The sequence below is a fragment of the Vombatus ursinus genome, unplaced genomic scaffold, assembly GCF_900497805.2.
Source record: "Vombatus ursinus unplaced genomic scaffold, bare-nosed wombat genome assembly UNPS02012901.1, whole genome shotgun sequence".
NCBI classification, from domain to species: domain Eukaryota; kingdom Metazoa; phylum Chordata; class Mammalia; order Diprotodontia; family Vombatidae; genus Vombatus; species Vombatus ursinus.
In genome coordinates this window covers 2308275-2322096 of record NW_020952679.1, presented here as the reverse complement: position 1 = coordinate 2322096, position 13822 = coordinate 2308275, and the positions used below count along the sequence as shown (strand labels likewise).

At 46.5% G+C, this 13822-nt stretch overlaps 1 protein-coding gene across 3 annotated transcripts in view; it reads right to left on the bottom strand.

The window, feature by feature from the left end:
• SH3BP4 (SH3 domain binding protein 4) overlaps window positions 1-13822 on the bottom strand; it is a 135377-nt gene that overhangs the window by 31203 nt on the left and 90352 nt on the right. The window lies entirely within an intron of this gene.

The following is a 13822-nucleotide window of genomic DNA, read 5'->3' as shown; positions in this document are numbered from 1 at the left end:
TGAAGGCCCCCAGGGAAGGGGAGATCACCATCTCCCTAAACAGGGTCAGTTGGATACCTCTGAAAAGAATGAGCAACAAATGCTCTAGGAAGTGAGGTAACAGCGTCTGCTGGTGCTGGTAAAAAAAAAAAAACAAAAAACAAAAAACAAAAAAAACAAAAAAAACCCAAAAAACAAAAAAAAAACAAAATTAAAAACAAAAAAAACAACAACAAAAACCAAGCCAGTGTCTTTAGGCTCAGACATCGAACCTAAAGGGCTGGTGTTAACATGGGGCTCTGGTAAGAGTGATGGGCTGAATGCCCAGGTCATTTTCATCATCTTCTGAGTGCAGAGATAGGTTGACATCTCCCGACATCTGACCTCTAGAAGTGTGGTCTTACTATCTTTTCTTGGAGGTCACTCAGTTCAAACATTTGACCCAAACGCAGCCTCACTGGCCATACCGGATGAGTGCTTTAATACATGGGCCTGGCCTTTAAAGTGAAGTAAGTTATGCACTCCTAAGTCACATTTGTAAGAAAAATGAAGGCAGAGAATTTGGAACTCAAGATTAAAAAAAAAAAAGAATGTTAAAAATTGTTTTTACATGTAATTGGGGAAAAAAATAATTAAAGAAAAAGAACCATGAACTTGGCCAAATGAGCACGGCCTTCGTCATAAAAAAGTCTCGGGCCTTCTGGGGCAGAGAGGGAACAAGGTCGCTCTATCGTAGGCACTGCCTGTCGGGGCTTTCCTCTCCCCACTACTTTAGCTCAGATTTAGAGATGAAAAATCGGAGAAGAAATGTGGCAGGGAGATGGAATGCTGAGCTTCTAGACTCAGGAAGGCTTGGGTTTGAATCCCACTTCAGCCACTTCCTTGCTGTACGACCCCTGGGCAAGACCCTTACACTCGCTGACCCTCAGTTTTCTCATGTGTCAAACAAGGGATTTGCACTACCCGACCTCCAGGATTCCTTCTGGTGCCATAATCTATGACCTCAGGGGTTACTCCATCCAGTGCGAGGTCACGGAAAACACTGGGTTTGGAGTCAGTGAACCTGGGGACGACGCCTGAGCTCTGCTACATGGTACCTGTTTGACCTTGGGCACCTCACTTCAGCTCTGCGGGCACAGGAATCTTAAGCAGTATTACTGTTGCTTCTGCAAAGGGCAGGTCAGTTGGATGTCCTATGGATCAAGTCACCATCTAGGCAACTCCCCTGTTGCTCCTTCCCTGGCCATCACCCCCAAGAATGAGCTGCTTGCTCTGGTTAGGAAGGAAGACCTTGGAGGACCGGGGGCCTGGTTCACTCTAAAATTTGCATCTCCAGGGCTTAGCACCACATTGGGCAGAGCAAGCCAGAAATAAATTCCTTTTTGCTCATTGATTCATTGATAAGGCCAAGCACCAAGGGGTTATCCACTAGGGTGTGTGAACTCACCGACCCCTGATCCCTTTGTGAGTTCACAATCCCAGAGTATCTCAAAGCTATGAAGGGCTTCCAAAGGCCAAGGAGCCCAGCCTTGTGACCGAATGAGAACTTCTCTCTCTGAGGCCCCTAAGTGGAGGTCATTCAACCTTGGTTTGGGTTGTGAGGTGATGTCGGAACACTCAGTCATCCATCTTCCATGAGACTATGTCTGCAGTCTCCTTTAGGTCTGATTCCAAATGCTAATTGATTAGGTCAATGCTCCAGAGCACGGCACGGGGTCCTCACCCGAATTTGTTTTTAGAAAATATTTTGGGGCATATGGGGGGTGCAGTAGATAGAGCACTGGCCCTAGAGTCAGAATGACCTGAGTTCAAATCTGGCCTCAGACATTTACGAGCTGTGTGACCATGGGCAAGTTACTTGACCTCATTACCTCCCAACACATACTTATCTACATAAGTAGATAGACAGATAACTGTATTTCAATAAAATTGATGTCTGTTGTCATCCTCTACATTTTAGTTTACGCATTTAAAAATATGATTCTGACAAAGGGGTCAGAGGCTTCACCAGACTGACCCCAAAAGAGTTAAGAACACTTGACCTAAGGGCAGGGAAGATGGGGACTTGTTTCTGAGATGGTAAAAGGCTTTTCTGGAGGAGGGAGGATTCTATCATGGTAGATCAACAGCTTCTTCTGTCTTCTAGTAACTGACAGGTCTGGGAACTGCCTTGGGGGCACTGAAGTGCCTTGGGGACGTTGAGGTGTTGAGGGACCAGTCCTACATGTATGCAAATATGGGTCAAAGGAAGTAATAGAAACTCAATCCTCCCAGGCTTTGAAGGCCAGTGCTCCCAGAATCCACTTAAGTCACAAATGGCACTTCTGGGTGATTGCCAAGGCCAGCCACGGATGTGGAATGCTGCTTTCTTCTGCATCTTCCCTGTTTTTCTCTGAGTCCAAAGCCAAGTGGCCTGTTCAGGGAGGGCTGACTCCCAGAATCTTCTCAGCTCCCAGCGCAGCAGCTGACCTAGCCTTCCAGAGAACTGGCCTTTTATGTCAGGAGCAGGGTCCTGGCGCCCTCTTCTAGGAAGGGGCGCAGTGGGCAGCCACACTAGGAGAGGAGGCACCTCCTCATTCACTGCCGTCCCAGGCGCCAGAGAAGGGGGCAGAACACAGGATCACAGCTGGAGAACTGAGAGGGACCTCAGCTCAGAAGTCATCTAGGCCAAGTCCGACTCCTTTTATTTACAGAGAGAATGGAGGTCCTGGGAGGGAAAGGGACTTAGCCAAGGTCACAGAACCAGTAAGCCTCAGAGCCAGGATACACATTCAGATCTCTAAGTTCAAGTCCAGGGGTGGGGAACCTATATCCTCCAGGCTATAGTGTGGCCTTCTAGGCGTGGGTGTGGCCTTTTGACTGATTCCAACATTTAAAGACCAATCCTTATATTAAGGGGATTTGTTCTGTGAAGTTTGAATTCAGTCAAAGGACCACACTTGAGGACCTAGAGGGCCACATGTGGCCGCGAGGCTGCAGGTTCCCCACCCCTGTGTCTAGCCTTTTTTGATGGATCTGTAATAAGTGTGGTACTTTGGACAAGCAATTCCTCTCTGGGCCTCAATTTCCTGATGTGTAAAATCAAAGAGAGGGATGAGAGGAGCTGCAACTAGATGATCTGAGATGTCTATTTCTGGCACTGGGATTTTAGCACGTCTTTAAAACCCACCTCCTTAAATCCAATAGGGCCCTAAATAATTAAGGTTAAGTATAACAGGTATTTCCAAGAAGGCATATCCCTCCAGGAGAAATTGAGGGCTTTAGAGCAGATACGGCCAAGATGGGCACTGAGTCCACCCTGGGAATAGGTGGGCTACAGTGGACTAAGCACGCATTAAGAGGCTGCCTCGGCTTCTATCACTTGCCCCAGTTCTCAGGGTGAATGGGCCCTCACCTAGTTAGGAAATTGTTAGCACATGGAATGAGAATGGCTGAGCTGAGGAGATGCGCCCCTCCTCCTCTTGTATTGGGGGTGTGTGGGAGTCATGGGTGTGGAATATTGTGGTTATTATCCAACAGACTAACTGTTAGATTTCCTTCTCCCCCCACCCCTTCCATTTTTAAATCTTCCCATTCTGAGTAGAGAGGGGAAAGGAGTATTCAATCATGGAAATATGAAAACCAAAAATATCCATAAATTTTCTTAAAAGCAAGCTATGAAAACAGCCAAAATGTGTTGATGAAATAATTGGGGAAAAGACCCTTTGATTCACAGCCACACAGAGAAAACAGACTCTGTTCGAGACAGATCCAAGGAACATCACAGGAGCCTGGATGCTCTTCCAATTCTGGCCTGTTGAACAGTGACCCTCCGCATTCCCGAGGGAGTTTGTTGTTATTTCCCTCCAGTTTCTAGGGGGCAGCGCGGAACAGGGAACAGAAGAAAGAACACTGAGCTCGGAGTCACAGGAGCAGAGTCGGAATCCTGCTTCTTCCACTTATGCCCTGTGTGACCTTGGACAGCTCACTTTTCATCTCTGGGGCCACTATTTCCTGTAATAATGCAGGTGGAGCAGACCTCCAAAGCACCCTTCATCCCTTTACCATCCTGTCCTAATGGGGTAATGGTCACTCTTGGGGGACTTGAGGACATTCCAGCCATTAGGCAGTATTAATAGAAACACTTAGACCTCAACGAGGAGCCAACTTTGTGAAACCTGCTGCCAGGGCAGCACCTGTCCACCTCTCCAGCCACTAGGCTGATGGGCTTGTAACAGCAACGTGGTCCATAAAGCCGAGGCATAAATAGAAGCACTAAGGTGGCTTCTATAAGAAAGGCCTTGCAGCTCAAAAGGAGACAGTGAAAGCCCCCACATCTCAGAGCCAGAAGGCACTTCGAAGGTATCCAGTGAGAACTGTGCTCAAAAAGGATTTCTTCTATAACAGGTCCTTCACCTTTGGCATTCTGGTTCGGTGGCAGTCTGGTAAAGCCTTAAGAGTCTCTTTTCAGGATCACGTTTTTAAATGCGTAAAACAAAATACAGAAGTACAAAGAAATGGATATTGAAATAATGATCAAAATATTTAACACCCAGCCACAAGTTCATGGAAGCCAGATGAAGAAGCCTGGGTGGAATCTGACTCATACTTGAATGAGAATTCCATCTGGAACATTCCTTGGGCCTCACTTTCTTCTATACAATGAAGAATGTGGACGAGATCACCTCTAATCAGGAGGTCTTTTTTCCCTCTGAATCTAAAATCTGCCATAAACTATAACCATAGACTTTCTAAAGAACTGTGATTCGGTGAACTCAGAAGCCTTGTAGTCCTACAGAGTGCCAACAACTCACTGTTCTCTTTGCCCTCAGCAGGGGTGGGCCAGAGACCCATCTATTTAACATGTTATTGAGTATATATGACTAAAATACTGCTTTAAAAGTTTAGGGACAAAATATTTCCAGGTTCCTTCACTAACACCCTCCTTGGAGGCATCATCATGGCCTGGGGTCTTGAAGGTCTTGAAGGATCCCCCACCAGGAGAATGATCAAAGCTACAGTGGGTCCCACCAGGTGGGAAGCTGAGGCCTGGTCTGGTCTCAAGAACCAGTCCAGCCAAGGTCAGAAGGGCTGCCCAGTATCTGGTGAGGAATGTCGTGGCCACAGTAAAGTATGAAACTGCCTTTAGGCAGCTAGGTTGGGAGGAATCCCCAACCCTGGTAAAAATCAGACCTTCAGATTCACGTATCTGAGTAAGATTGAGAATAAAATAAAAGGGGAGAAGGAAACTTGTTGAGATGGTTGCACTGCTGAGCATCTCTGCATTTCTTTTCCTGGCTTTCTAAAGAAGATGGGGGCTACAGGCTCTCAACCACATCTATCATGGTAGACATAGCTCCAGGGCTCCAACCAGTAACCAATCTTGTTGGTCAAAACAGTTGTGGTGACCTCAGACTCACTTTGAGGGCTACAGCAGATGAGGACACACTTCCCAATGCATACAGATCATATGCCAAAGCTCAACTCCTTTCAAACCTGTAAAGGCATCTCAGAAGCCTCTTTTAAATGATGGGTAACGGGGCCAACCTTCTCCTTCCCCATTTAAGCTCACAAGCTCCATTTATCTCAATTCCTTCCCTTCTCTTCCCCCTACCACACACACATCCAAACAATTACCAAGTCTACCTCCACAAAATCTCACCTCCATTCCCTTCTCTCCATCCAAGGCCATCACCAAGGTTGAGGCGTTCCTCACTTCTCTCCAGATTGCTGCACAGAATAGCTTCATCTAATGGGTCTGCCTGCCTCCAACGTCTCCCCTCCCCAAACTCTTCTCCACACGGATGCCAAAGTGACTTTCCCAAAGCATGGTCTCACCATGTCACCACCCTACTCAAACTCCAGGGGCTCCTTTACTGAGCCTAGGAGCACATGTCATTTCATCTTCATCTCATTCCTCTTTTATTCCATTTCTTAAAAAATTGTTTTATTATATGCATATTAATAGTCACACACACACACACACACACACACACACACGTGATTTGTAAATAAGTAAATACAGAGTGTCCAAAAAGTGTTAGTTCATGGTTGAGCTGTTTAAACTGTTAACACTTTAACATGTACTAAGACCTTTGGGACACTACACACATTATAGGGGCATGCTTAAGTCTTTTACTGCTAGGATTATGCTATTGTTGGATTCTTGTTGGATTATCTGCAGGGGTTTACTTTACAATAAAGATGAAATTGTGTTTAAGAAGTTTTCTGAACCGCTGGTCTATATTTCCTTTTGGGCTGATGAAATTTAATGAAAGAACGGCCCCTCTGGGAACCTTCTCTTCCTTCAGCACCACGGCCAGCTACCTGGAGCCTCAGTGACTCCCCACTCTTAATCACCAGCTTATAATCAATTAATCATCAAGCATTTATTTTATTACTTGTCAACTAAGTGCTTGGAACTGTGGTAGATATTGGGGACCCAAATATAATAAATGGGCAAGTTCTCACCTGGGACCTCAGAACTACAGAAGCTTTTTTCTACATGAGAATGATTATTACTCCCTAAGCTGAGGCCTTGACAGAACCCTAAGAAATCTTTTTGATATATCTATCTTATTCGCACTCATCTCCATTAGAAGCTAAGTTCTCTCAGACTAGGGAGCACTTCATTCTTGATATTTTTATCCCCAACATCTAGCCCACTGCTTGGCACATAGTAGGAGCTTAATAAATGTTTGTTGATTGACTAATCTCATTCCAGAGTCAACCATGAGATAGAATACTGGCTCTGGAGTTAGAAGACCTGGGTTCAAATCTGGCTTCTGACACTTACGCTTGTGTGACCTTAGGTAAGTCCATTAGTCCCCTTAGGCCTCAGTTTCCATATATGTCAATGAGGGAGGTTGGGCTAGCTGGCTGCTGAGGCCCCTTTCCAGTCCTACTAGGATCTCATGATCCAACAAAGCTGATCTGAGTCAATGCAAAGGCAAGAAACTCACCCATTATCATCTAGGTAGTATCTGTGCCTGGCCTTGAACCCACCTCTGTCCTACTCTGGAGCCACACTTTCTCCCTTGTATGTTAAAATTATCCGTGTTTGTGGTTTATTCCCCTACTAGAGGGCAAGTTTCATGAGGGTAGAGATCGTGTGCTTAACTAAACTCAGCATTTCCCACCACCATCACCTTGCCTAGTGCAGTACATTTGAGGAAAGTGGAACAGAGGAAAGCAAAGACAGGCTTTTGGTTCCACCTTTCTTTAAGGGCCAATCTCAAGGCCCACTGCCTTCATGATATCTTCGGAGCTGGAGGACCTGGGTTCAAAATTTTGGCTCTCGTCACTAGCTTTACATCCTTTCTAAGCTTCAGTTTCCTCATATGTAAAAGTTCTTCCCAACTACCCTCATCTGCTGTAAACTCTAGTAGACTTCACCTTGAATTTCCATTCAACTCATTATGTCTATTTCTCAACTAGATCAACATTTTAGAAAGCAAATTTAGCTCTTAAAACCTTTGTTTCCCCATTACCTGCTACATGGGATTACAAAATTCTAGCTCTGAAGCTAGAAGAAGAAAACTTAGTAAAGGTCACTGAATTCAATACCCTCATTTTATAGAGAAGAAAACAGTCCCAGAAGAGGTGACGTGACTTCTATGAGGCCACAGAGCCAGGCCAAAGAGCAGGGATCATGGCTCTGATTCCCAATTCATTGAACTACCTGAAGTCAAATCAAAGATGATTGTTAAAGGTACCTTCCAGGAACCCAATAAAATTCTAGAAATGGAGAGATCAAAATTCATTGTCCAGGATGATGGGTACACCAGTACAGACACTTCCTCTCCAACATGGCATCTTCACAACACATCTCTTACGCATGGCCTTAGAGCACTGCCCAAGGCCCTTAGAGGTTAGGTCTTGCTTATGGTCACAAAACTAGTAAGTATAAGATGCAGGTCTTAAACCCAGGTCTTCCCAACTCCAAGCCCAGCACTTGACTCTCTAGGCAACACTGCCCTATACTACACTAGGCAACACTGCCTCATAGGTAAAACCAACTGAGAGTCTTCAACAGAGGAAAATCATAATCAAGAGGACAGATGGGTGCTTGTCCAACATTCCCAGAGGAGTCTTAGACCCTTGGATATGGCAAGAACAGGGGGTCGCTCACACAAATCCTGCTGTGGCCAGTCTTGTTAACTTCAGTTCCACAAGCCAGGCCTTATTGTGATGCAAGAGGGGAGTGTGGCTGCCATCTCTCTCTCTCTCTCTCTCTCTCTCTCTCTCTCTCTGCTATACCAACCACTAAGGAGGCTCTGTGGAAACTGCCTCTCTGTGTGATCTGCCCAGGGCAGGCATGCCAGCCAACAAGGCGACTTCCAAGGTGCCCCTGGGGCCCCCACCTGCCCTTGAGTGAATTCTCCAAGATGGCTATGTCATGGTTCAGGCTAGCCTCCAAGTGACCCATTCATCTGAAGGCTCCTCTCTGTCTCTGACTCCGCAAGGCTCCACAAATAAGATACCCCGTTTCTTGGCTCCAGGAATTTTCTCAGGTGTTTCCTCAGCCTGGAACCTCCACTCCACCTTCTGACCTCCATGGCTTCATTTAAGTTTCAAGTAAAATCCCATCTTTTACTGGACGCCTGCCCTAACCCCACTAAATTCATGTGCCTTCCCTCTGTTAATTATTTCCTGTTTATCCTATACTTATCTTGCTTTGCATATATTTGCTAACATGTTGACTCCCCCACTAGATTGTCAGCTTGCTGAGGACAGGCACCATCTTCTGCCTCTTTTTATATTCCCAGCACTTAGCACAGTGCCTGGAACATAGTAAGTGCTTAATAAATATTACTGATTAATTAACCTTTCGGGGCCACCAAAACCCCCAGATCTTTTTTTCCCTAGACTAAGTGCTGTCCAGGCGCACCTCCCTCCATCTCACACTTGCTGGTTGAGTTTCTGAACCCAAGTACAAGACTTCACACTTATCTCAATTACATTTCATCAACTTCCCAATTCGTCAAGGTCCTCCTTGTAAGGAATCCAGAACTGACTGAGATGTTCTGGATGTGGTCTTTCCAGGGCATGACTCCTAACTCAGTCAGCCACAAAGCAGACTTAAGAGCAAGAAACAACAATCCCACCCTTAAACACAAAAGCCCCTTACTTCAGCCCACAGTAGTTATAAGGCCAGTGTCCCCCTGATAACAGCCATCCAACTTGATCTATCCCCTGGTAAGGGACCTCCCTTGGCCCAGCAGATTTCATAACAGCAGAACAGCAAAGCTGAGCGATGTTTATGGAAGAATTGGATTTTTAAATTACTTGTATACCCACTTAAAGTTTTGGTCAATACAACCTTTCCCACTAGGTATAACTGAAAACTAAAAAAACCAAAAATAATAATAAACTTGGTCAAGAAAAACAAATTCCCTGGCCCCTCAGACAGGTAACGTTGGGACAGCAAAGTTAATGGGGCCTCTGCGTATCGGGGACTTTCCTTTTCGTCAAAACCCCAATCATCTGACTGGCTCCTCCTAACTCAGGAAGGTCAGCTGATGACTCCTGGACACTGAGCTTCTTCTGTGTGCCTTGAGGAGCTGTGGTATAATCAGATGTTTGCTTTGGCTTCCCCGAAGACAGCCAGCCGGCGCTTCCCCCTTCCTGGATCCCCAGGGCACCCATGAAAAGAGAGCCTTGTTCAGGTGGGCTGAAAAGGTCAAAGCAGAGCTCAACCAGAGCAGCTAGACATCCGTGTGTGGGCTGCTCACAGAAAGCTCCTGCAAGCAGCAGCAGCCAGAGCACTGGGGGTGGAGTCAGGAAGGCCTGGGTTCAAATCCCACCTCAGATACTCACTAGCTAGGGAACTCTAGGTCAGTTTCCTCATCTAGAACTTGATGATCCCTAAAGATGCTCCTATTTCTAGAACCATTGCGGCTAGGAGCCCAAGAATCCATTAAAAAAAAAAAGGCAGGTGTCTAAGTCCAGTTATGTCTTAGCTAGGGCCTTTAGAGGCATCACAGCCCACTGGCTGTCACAGGCACACAGGTGTGCTACAGTCGGCTCAAAACCGCTCAGGGGGAGCATTAACACATTAGAAACTGGCCAAAGCACATTCAGGGCTTGGCTTATTGTCTCAACTTCAAGTGATGCAGAAAATGACGACTTCATAAAGGAGCTAAAGACTAAAAGTGGCTGGTATACACATTTTTTTCCCAGTATGCCCCTGGGTACACTGCTTTATTGCATGAGTGGGTATATTAAATAAACATAATACTGTTTTGTAAATACTATATATGTATATATGTACACACACACACACACACACACACACACACACACACACACACACACGAACGACACGAGAGCTCCCTTATTCCAGGCGCCCTCATCTTATAGACCATACTAGGATTCTAGTTCCAGGTCCAGAAGGGAACTCAGAAGCCTTCATGTCCTACCCTTTCATTTTACAGATGAGGAGTCTGAGGTCCAAACAGGTTAAGAGAGAGACAGGTTCAAGTCTAGGGCTGGAAGGGACCACAGGTCAATCAATAAACATTTATTAAGCACCTACTGTATGCTAGGAATGGTGATGAGTGCTGAGAGACAATCTAGTCCTGCCCTCTCCTTTTACAAATAAGAAAACAAAGGACAGGGAGGGTCCTATCTGAGGTCACAGTAGCAGGGACTGGCGCAGGATCTAATCTCAGTGTTCAGATTCCAACTTCCATACTCTACCCTCTCAGACAACTGCCTCAGTTTGATAATGTGCCCGCACAGACAGTGTCTACAACGTACTAAGTTGAGGTGAGTCAGGAGGCCTCGATGGCTCCAAGGATAGGGCATCTGAGCTGAGTTCTGAAGCCACAGAGGGGAAGAAAGCGAGTTTAGCTAGAACGGAGATTGTGTGTCGGGCTATCCCGTGACCCACGCCAGCAAAGGCTGGCTAGATGCAGAGCACAAAGGCTTTCATATGCCAAGTGCAGAGCTGGAGGGAATAGGGAGTCAGTGACAATTCTTGAGCTGGGGAGGGACATAATCTGATTTGTAATTAGGAAAATTACTGTGAAAGCTGTGGGGAGCACAGAGTTGAGAGGGCAGAACCTAGACACAGGGAATCCAGTTGGGTCTCTCTTAAAATAGTTTAGGGACCAAGTCAAGTCAAACATTGTCCTCTCATGTGATTTGGGGTACATCATTTTTGCCTCCCTAAGTCTCCTTCCTCTTCTGTAAAATGAGAGTTGAATGGCATGCCTCTAAAGCCACTTGCATCTCTACAGCCTTACAGCAGATGTTTCTGGCTTAGGAGTCCATGAGTGTACTTTAAAAACATTCCAATAACGATATATCAACATAGTCGTTTCCTTTAAGAAAATCAACTCTGAGAAGAGGTCCCCAGGCTTCACCAGAGCGAGCACACCAGAGCAATCTGTGCTACACACAGAGAAGTTAAGAACCTGCCTCAAAGGATCCTGCACCTCTCTCTGGACCTTAGCTCTCATCTGGTCCAATTCCATCATTTTATAAAAGGGTTTCAGAGAGAAGTGACTTACCCAAGGTCATATAGGCAGTAAATGGAAGAATGAGGATTTGAACCCAGATCCTCTCTCTCCAGACCCAGCTTCCCCACCTTAGTACTATGTCACTCTAGGAAGACTGAGTAGAGAAAGCTCCACCTGGCTGCAGCCCCTCCCAGGAGAAGCTCACCACCTCTAATTTCACCATCAAGCTGCTAACTCAAGCCTTGACTGATGCCCCCTCCGCATTTAGAGGGCACAGAGTCGAACTCCTCCCAAGGCCCTCCTTTATAGAGGGCAGAAACTGTCCTTTCAGATCACATCAGCCGCTGCCCTGCCTCGGTTCGACTCCATAGAAGATGCCCTGCCGGCATCCCAGTTCCTTCCCACCAGCCTTCTTCCTGCCTCCTTGTTAAGCTGGGATTGTCTTGCTTTCTTTTTATTAACTGCATTTCTAGGGCTTAGCACTGCATCTGGCACATTGTAGGTGCGTGATAAATGTTTATTGGATCGGACTGAAGAAAAGTCCAGCAACAATGGCCTAGGAGATGGAGAACCCATCTGAACTTAGGAAGACCAGGGTGCAGATCTCTCACCTGAACTCTAGCCAGTTACTTAACCTTCCATCCTCAAGGTAGACTTTGTTTTCCTCATCAGTAAAATGGGCATAACAATGCCAGCAGAGCTTACTTCCTAGGGTGTTAGGACATCCAACTGACATAAGGCCTGAAAGCATTTGGCAAACCTAGAAATGCCACAGATAAAAGCCCCGGCTTTTATTGAGGGTAAACCAAGGCAGCCAGCTTGGAGATGCTAATGTGAGTGATTATCTTCCTTGGGCTTGGTACCTCCAGCTAAAATGAGCTCATAGGCCACCCAGCCAGGAGAAGGGCTTTGTTCTGGGGGAGGGGAAGGAGACCAAAATGACCTCATTGCAGCTTCACTCCCACAGCTGTATCCCAGAAGGAATTCCTTGGGCTGCACAGAGCTGAAGATTCAGGGAGGGAATGAAGAGCAAGGGGCCCCAAGTTTGGATCCCATTTCAATGACTTAGCTGTGTGACCTTGGGCAAGTCACTTCTCCATCTATACACTAAGGGGTTTGGACTTCATCGCTAATGTGCCTTCCAGTTCCGACATCCTAAAACCCCAAAGAAACTCCTCAATAAGTAGGATTCAAATAAATAAATAAATAACATAACCAAAAATTTCCTGTGTTGGGAATACCTCAGACTAGGGTATGAGGTAGGGGAAGGGAATAAGCATTTATGTAGCACCTACTATGCGCTGGGTTCGTTTGATAGTAACCAAGGAAAAGCTAAACCAAAAAAAAAGTAACAATTCAAGAGCCGTCCAGAGCCGACCCTGGTGGGGGGGGCGGTCCTTCGGTGAAGGGAGGGTTCTGATCATTAGCGCTCGGGGAGGGAGCTCAGGAGAAGAGGTCTGCGAGGTCAGAGCCTTCTTGGAGGAAGCAGCGCTGAAAGCTGGGTCTGGAGGGGGTAGGATTTGTCTTCTCGGCAAGGACTAAGGAACAGCCAGGAGCCTTCTGGAGACATGCAACCAAGCAGTTCTGCTCCAGCAGAGGATTAGGCAAAGAAGGAACTAGAAAAGGGGGCAGGAATCTGGAACTTCAGGTCACAGACCGGACACATCCAGTGAACAAGGGCTGACCAGGGGCAGCTCCAAGTGCAGCATCCCTGCCCTCAAGGGGCTTCCATCCTTGGGGGGGGCGGCAAAGGCTGGTCGAGGGAGGCCTAGGTTTAAATCTGGCCTCTACTTAACAGCTGGGTGGCACCATAGTACACAAAGCACAGGGCCTGGGGTCAGGACAGCCAGTGTTCAAATCTGGCCTCAGACACTTCCTATCTGTGTGATCCTGGGTAAGTCACTTAACCCTGTTTGCCTCAGTTTCCTCATCTGTAAAATGAGCTAGAGAAGGACATGGCAAACCACTCCAGTATCTTTGCCAAGAAAACTCCAAATAGGGTCATGAGGGTCAGACACAACTGAACAAATGAACAAATAGCAAAGACGGGGACATAAAAAGAGGTAAAAGGCAGGTCCTGCCATGGAGGAGCTTACAATCTAATGGTAGGGAGGCCACCTACTGGGGAAGTCTGACAGCCTCATTTAGGAGACGGGCCTGTGGGAGGTGAAGAGGGACAGCCAAGTGTCTCTCCAAGTGTGGAAGGCACAGCCTGGACAAACTCACACAGGCCGGAGCTGGAACCTTGCCCTTTGGTTAGAACAAAGAACGAGGAGACAACAGTAAGGCAGACTGTGCCTGCAAAGGCAAACTGGAGCCAAACAAAAAAATGAGCTTTAACTCCCCCCAGATTAGAGTTGGATCCCATTTTACAGAAGAGGAAACTAAGTCCCAGAGAA